Consider the following 7,436-nt stretch of genomic DNA (forward strand, 5'->3'; position numbering starts at 1 on the left):
TTTATCAAACCTAGTCCTAAAGACCGATAAAATTATTATTGTTGGTGACTTTAATATTCATGTTGACAATAATAAAGATAGCCTGAGCGTAGCATTTATTTCAATACTAGACTCAATTGGTTTCAGTCAGTGTGTACATCAACCTACTCATTGTTGTAACCACACACTTGACCTTGTGTTATCATACGGTGTCAAAATTGAACATTTAACAGTACTTCCGCGCAATCCAATACTTTCAGACCATAATTTAATAACCTTTGATTTTTCATTATCTGAATATATGCCCCTAATAAAAAACTCATTTTCTAGATGTCTACCTGATAGTGCTGTAGCTAAATTTAAGGAAATAATTCCGATTACATTTAAACCCGTATTATCCGTCGACATAAACAACAAATTCTTTAAAAAACCAAGCTCTATTGAGATTGGCCACCTCGTAGATAGCTCTGCAGACTCATTACGATTAACAATAGCTCAATAGCGCCTCTAAAAAAGAAATGTGTAAAACATAGTGAATTAGCTCCGTGGTATAATTCCAAGACACATGAGTTGAAACAAATATCAAGAAAATTTGAAAGGAAGTGGCACTCCAGCAACAGTGTTGAAAATCTCCTAGACTGGAAGAGTAGTGTTAAAGAATATAAAAAGGCTCTCCACAAAGCAAAAGCTGCCTATTATTCAAAACTAATAGAAGAGAATAAAAACAACCCAAGGTTTCTCTTCAGCACTGTAGCCAGCTTCTCTCTGATCACCCGTGATCAGTTTACCAAAATAATCTCAGGTTCTAAACCAACAACCTGTATCTTAGATCCCATTCCAACTAAATTACTTAAAGAAATTCTGCCCCCAATAGATAGTTCGCTACTTAACACAATCAATCTGTCATTATCATCAGGTTATGTACCACAGTCTTTTAAAATAGCTGTAATCAAACCCCTACTCAAAAAACCCACCCTAGACCCAGAGGTTTTAGCAAATTACAGGCCAATATCTAATCTCCCCTTCCTGTCTAAAATCTTAGAAAAAGTTGTAGCCAATCAGCTGCGTGAGTTTCTCCAGGAAAATAATATATATGAAGACTTTCAGTCTGGGTTTAGAACAAATCACAGCACAGAGACAGCCCTGGCAAAAGTCACTAATGACCTTCTAATAGCTTCAGAGCAGGGACTTGTGTCTGTCCTCGTTCTGTTAGATCTCAGTGCAGCATTCGACACAATTGACCATCAAATTTTATTACAGAGACTAAAACAGTTAATTAACATTAATGGAACCGCCCTAAACTGGTTTAAATCTTATTTTTCTGATCACTCCCAATTCGTACAAATTAATGATGAGTCATCTGTGCGCACCAAAGTTAACCATGGTGTTCCACAGGGGTCTGTGCTCGGCCCAATTTTATTCTCATTATATATGCTTCTACTAGGAATCATTATCTGGACACACTCGGTAAATTTTCACTGTTATGCGGATGACACCCAGTTATATTTGTCAATAAAACCTGATCAAAGTAATCAATTAACTAAACTTCGAGCATGTCTCAAGGACATAAAAACCTGGATGACCCGCAATTTTCTCTTACTAAACTCAGATAAAACTGAGGTTATAATACTCTGCCCTAAACACCTTAGAGATACATTATCTAATGATGTAGCTGCGCTAGACGACTTTGCCCTTGCTTCCAATGAAACAGTCAGGAACTTGGGAGTGATCTTCGATCCTGATTTGTCCTTTAATAGTCACTTAAAACAAATTTCTAGGACCGCCTTTTTCCACTTGCGTAATATCTCAAAAATCAGACATGTCCTTTCGCAAAAAGATGCAGAAAAACTAGTCCACGCCTTTGTTACATCGAGACTGGACTACTGTAATTCACTATTATCAGGCTCCAGCAGTAAGTCGTTAAAGACTCTGCAGCTGGTCCAAAATGCCGCAGCACGTGTCCTGACGAGAACTAAGAAAAGAGAGCACATTTCTCCAGTATTAGCATCGCTACACTGGCTTCCTGTTAAATCAAGAATAGAATTTAAAATTCTCCTCCTCACCTTCAAGGCCCTTAATAATATGGCACCTTCTTACCTTAAAGAGATGTTAGTAAATCTAATCTCATCAGTACATGTTACTAACTTGGCCCCTTTCCCGGAGTTTCTGTGCCTTAGCGCCCGCAGATGCAGGGCCACAGCTGTGGCCGCACCATGGATTATGATTGTGGATCGCGCATCAGAGATCGCAATGGAGGATCCAGTTTGGTGGATTCTGTATCGTGCCAGCTGATCGTAGTGTAATGGAGGATCCTTTGTCGCGTTGGCATTGGATGATGGTGGACCACGACCGAGGCGGCAGCTGATAATGGATTCTAACTGGCGGCAGTGGACAATGACTGTGGACTATAGTGGATCCCATCCTGATGCTGGATCGTGATCTTGCTGGCTGCTGACCAGAGACTATGATTGCAGCAGGACTGCTTCACACATAGTATTGAAAAATGTTTACCCTCATCGATGCTGCTAAAAAACTTTAATCCTGATGATGTTTTCTTACACTTGACATCTATTGCACTTCTGTCCGTCCTCCTGGGAGAGGGATCCCTCACATGTGGCTCTCTCTGAGGTTTCTACGTATTTTTACCTGTTAAAAGGGTTTTTAGTAGTTTTTCCTTACTCTTGCTGAGGGTTAAGGACAGAGGATGTCACACCATGTTAAAGCCCTATGAGACGAATTGTGATTTGTGAATATGGGCTATATAAATAAAATTTGATTGATTGATATATAAATATATATAAATATGAATACACTATCGGCGGGATAATACAGTAGTAAAAAAAGTAACAGTCTAGTGCAAATGTTAAAATGTTCAGTGGTTGGAGGAGGGTGTGTGGCAGTCCAAGCCAGGGTGGAGGGGGGAAGTATAGTCACTGGAGAAGGGGGGGGGGGCTGCTATCACTGTGGTGCAGAGGTCAGCAGGGTGCAACTCTGCAACTATTTGATACCAAAAAGCAGTTTTAATATAATTTATATGGTACACTGACTCATACCAAGAAGAATGGTGCCTCTTTCATTCCCACTACACTCCTAGAATGTTGGATCTTGTGCTATGTCATTTTGTTGTGCTGTTTCTATATCTCCTCTCTTTGCCAAAATAAGTTATAGTCAGTAGCTTGAGCTGCCATAATGAGATCATAATGCCAAACATTCGGGCTTATTAACTGAACAGTAATAAAAAATTCCACAGCTTAGGTAAAGTAAAGGTCATTACTTAATAGTCTTGTCGTTTATTGGCGTAACATATGACAATAATGACAGTTGTATATTTTGTGTGCTTGTAACCCATAACTCATTCGGACAAACCCTTTAAAGAATGCCTCCTTAAAACACAGTAATGTGACATATCATAATGTTTGTCAGCAGAAAGGAGATGAGTTGAGAGCTTGCATTTGAAGAATTGAATTGCTAGATAACGTATACCTGTGGCAATGATCATCTTAATGGTCTTCCATTAGTTGGAAAACCATCATATCTCTTTCCCCTTTTTTCCGGCGTTTTGTTACAATGATACTGTGTCTCAAAAAAAGACTCAATTAACGACAGCCAGGAGGAAATGATAAAGTATGATCATTTCCATCAGCAGTATTTGGCAGTAGACTGGTATTTATTGTAATTATGAGTATTATCATTGCACAGGGTCAGAGAGTTGGCTTCACTTAATGTTGCTGCTCAGCTGCCCAGATGTTCAGCTTCAATGAAGACCAATTTTACATCATTGAAAATATTAATTTCTCTCAAACTCACAACTATCAGAAACATCAACTGTAGAGGGCAGTCTGCTCAAATAAAGGTAAGATTAACGTAATTTGATAATAAGAAGTAAAAGGTTAAAAAAGTAAAAAAGATATAGAATAAAGTAAAAAGTTCAAACTAAAGTTAAATATAATGTAGAGCTTATTTCTGAGTAGACCTTGATAACCATCTAATGAATTTGTTTGTTTGGTTTTACTAGATATCTTAAACGACACTTTCATGAACTAGTGCGGCTGATAAAGGCACTGTTGGAACGTATAAAGACTGCCTGGCTCGGACCAAGGAACTGATCGTTTTTAAGTATTGCCTTGTTCACTGTGGCTCTCCACGCCACACTTTCATGCCGTCAGGAGTGACCACATCGGAGGGACGCCTGATTTTAAGTAACATTTAATCCCATTTACGTTGTGTTAATATAAATTATATAAACTGAATTTAAATTATTGTTTTTTATGTATAACACCCTTAATATAAATGTTTTAAGGAATTTGAGTTTATTTATTTAGGCTCAAATTTACATTTACATGTTAATATGTATTAATGACATTTCTATTAATAATTTTAACTTTTCTTGTTCATTTTCATAATAGCAAAAAATATATACCAGATTCCCCAAATCACCATATATATAACCTTGAGTCATCATAGCCTGATCAATAGAGTAAGTGGAGCAAATGCATCCAAATTATTCCTTGAGAGGAATTATGGTTGTGGTTTTGCTGCCCCATTTTTTTCTCTTTTTAAAAATGCGCTAATCATCACACTGTCTCCACAGTCAGTTATTTTATTTAAGCAACCTATGTCAATGATCATGTCAATGTTTTCAGCATCATAACAAGGCAACACATTTTTGGACCTTCCTTTGAGTTGGTTCACTGATAGATCAGAACAAACTGACAGTGAGACGGAAAGAGTGGAGCTTCTTTTGATGGCTCCACTTTTACAAAAAAAGTAATGTTCAGAAACTTATTTCAACTTGTAATGACTTTCTTTAAGTTTCACCTTTAGTCCGACATTGAATGGAATTATTTTTTAAATACGAGGGCACATTGCTCCGTAGTTTGATCCTTTCATCCAGCTGCTTTCATTATTATGATTAAGCTCTTATTTGATCATAAATGAGAAGCACAGGTTCATTCTTAATCCAGTTGTAATTATGCAAATCATATGGGGAGGTGTTGTGATATTTTAATTAAATATATAGTTTGTCCTTGTCTAACATTGACAATGACCTTGTATCCTGTAACCTACTTTCATTTTCGGCACCATATCATCACAACCATTACCTGTCCTGATCCACCCAGTTATGAATTATTGCTGAAGCAAAACTATGAGACAAATTAGGATTTGTGAATTTGGGCTGTACAAATAGTTTTGATTCATTGATTGATTTATACACACACACCAAGGACAAATTCTAGATGCCACTGAGGTATTGATGCCTCAACCCTATTTACCATATGTTACCACATATACATATGTTTGAACTTGTACTCAGTGGCGCTGTTGTGCAGACAGATAAATACTGCATATCTGAACTTTGTGGCAAAAATATATTTTATTTTATTTCATATGCAAAGTAGCCTGAATGTGTGTGAATAAACTTGACTCACAAGCATTATAGTCTTGTTTTGGAGTTATTTGATTCGTGTTTGTTTCTGTCTGTGTGCTCGCTGTGTGAAACGCTTTTCGCTTGGCGTACGTCTCTGCTCCGGGCTCTGTGAAACGCTTTTCGCTTGCCGTACATCTCTGCTCTAGGCACAACGGGCAAGCGTCAGACCTGTGCCATGGGAGCACAAATCAGCATGAACCACACAGACCACACATAACATTGGGCCCAACCGGGAGAGTGGGGATTTTTCAGATGGGCCCTACGACTCTCCGAAGCTACTCGACTCCAGTGTCAGCCTGTTTCCGGTTCGGCATCACCTGAGCTAACAGGCTAACAGGCCCCGTCAGTGCACACCACCCGAGTCTGTGGACAGGTTCACTCACATCGGATGAATAATACGTTTTGAAGTTCTGCTTATTCTCCTGACAGAGAGGCTAAAGACGTGTGAGCTCCCGTTTCTGAGGTAAGTCAAGTTTAGTATTGTATTTATCTGTAAGAAGTGATTCCAAGGGACGTGTACCTGGTGGTTAGCTTAGCTCGGCGGCTAGCCTGCAGTCATGCTACATGATCCAGTCCACCCAGCAGAGAGAAGCGTTAGTTTATGAGGATGAGTGTGTTTGGAGAATAAGCTATGCAATACTAATAATGTGGAAGAACTTCATAACAGTAAATGCATTGTCTTGGTAGTGCACAGTTTAATCCAAAACCATATTCAAAAGTAGTTGAATATCCACAGAAAATAAGGATACAAGCTTTGTTCATAAGTACCACTTCCTCTACAATAATGCCATATTTTATGTTTCCTATCATTTTATTAGGTACGGACGAGCCTGAAGGACACAGCTGTGCTGACCGTGTTCTGTCTCTTATGGCAAAGAAGAAACAGAAAACACCGGGTTCTTATCTAAAGTGTATCAAATCAGAAAGCAAAAGATAAACATTGTTCTAATAAGTGTTCATTTGAATATATAATATATAATGAATATAGAAATTATCTCTATTATCCATGACACCTAGCAATGACTCTATACAGTTGAAGGCCTTCTTTAGTTAAGGGAGGAAAACACAAAGTGTTGTGCAGATGAAGCTGGTGCATGTCGCCTCATGTTGATAATAATAAATTAATAAATTATGCCAGTTATTTGAGCTATGTGTCTGTCTAATCTTTTTAATTTGTTGCAATCATTTTACTTTAATGCTGTATTATAGGCAGCATCTTTGTGTCTGGCTGAGCGCTAAAGCATGTGAAATGTATTTGAAATAGGATTTCTGCTCCCTGCTGGCACTCAAAATGCAGCCCATGGTATATCTCACTGGTCTATATAGGCCTACTGCTTATAATAATCAGCTACCTCTATTTTTGTGATGGTGACATGACGTCATACAAAATTGCCCCACCAGAAATTTCAGGCTAAAATCGCCACTGCTTGTACTTAACAAACCTTCCGATTGATTTCTCATTTAGAATTTCTTGGTTTGATGAGTAATAAAGTCTGAGAAAGGGCTTTGAATTGCTGTCATCCATAATACATTCCAGACCTAACTAACAGGGAACAACAACATTACAAAGCCTGCTCCAAATGTATTCTAAATGGCTTGTAAATGGTCAGCAATTGTTAGCATCTCACCTAAATAAACAGTGAGAGGGCCTTTAAAAATTAAAAAATCTAAATGAAACAGAGAAAGTGAACTGTCCCTTTTCAGAAATCTTGGTTGAATCAAATAACTTGAAATAATATGCTGGCCCTTCTTCAATACACCTTGGTCACATTTAGCAAATATAGTGTAACAAAGGCCTTGTTAATCAAATACAAACTCACTGATAACCAACTAAATGTGATGCAGCTTCATATGATTGCATGTCAACAATATATACTCCGTTTTGGCAGGATATTATATCCCTTTGAGTTATTTATGCTGCTTCCCACAAGGACTTTCAATGATGAGTGGATTTAGTATATTTCTAAATCACTTTGAATGTGCTCGTTGGTTTATCCTGCTCTTCTACGGTTGAAATAGAATATATATC

The sequence above is a fragment of the Limanda limanda genome, chromosome 17 (genome assembly GCF_963576545.1).
Source record: "Limanda limanda chromosome 17, fLimLim1.1, whole genome shotgun sequence".
NCBI lineage: Eukaryota > Metazoa > Chordata > Actinopteri > Pleuronectiformes > Pleuronectidae > Limanda > Limanda limanda.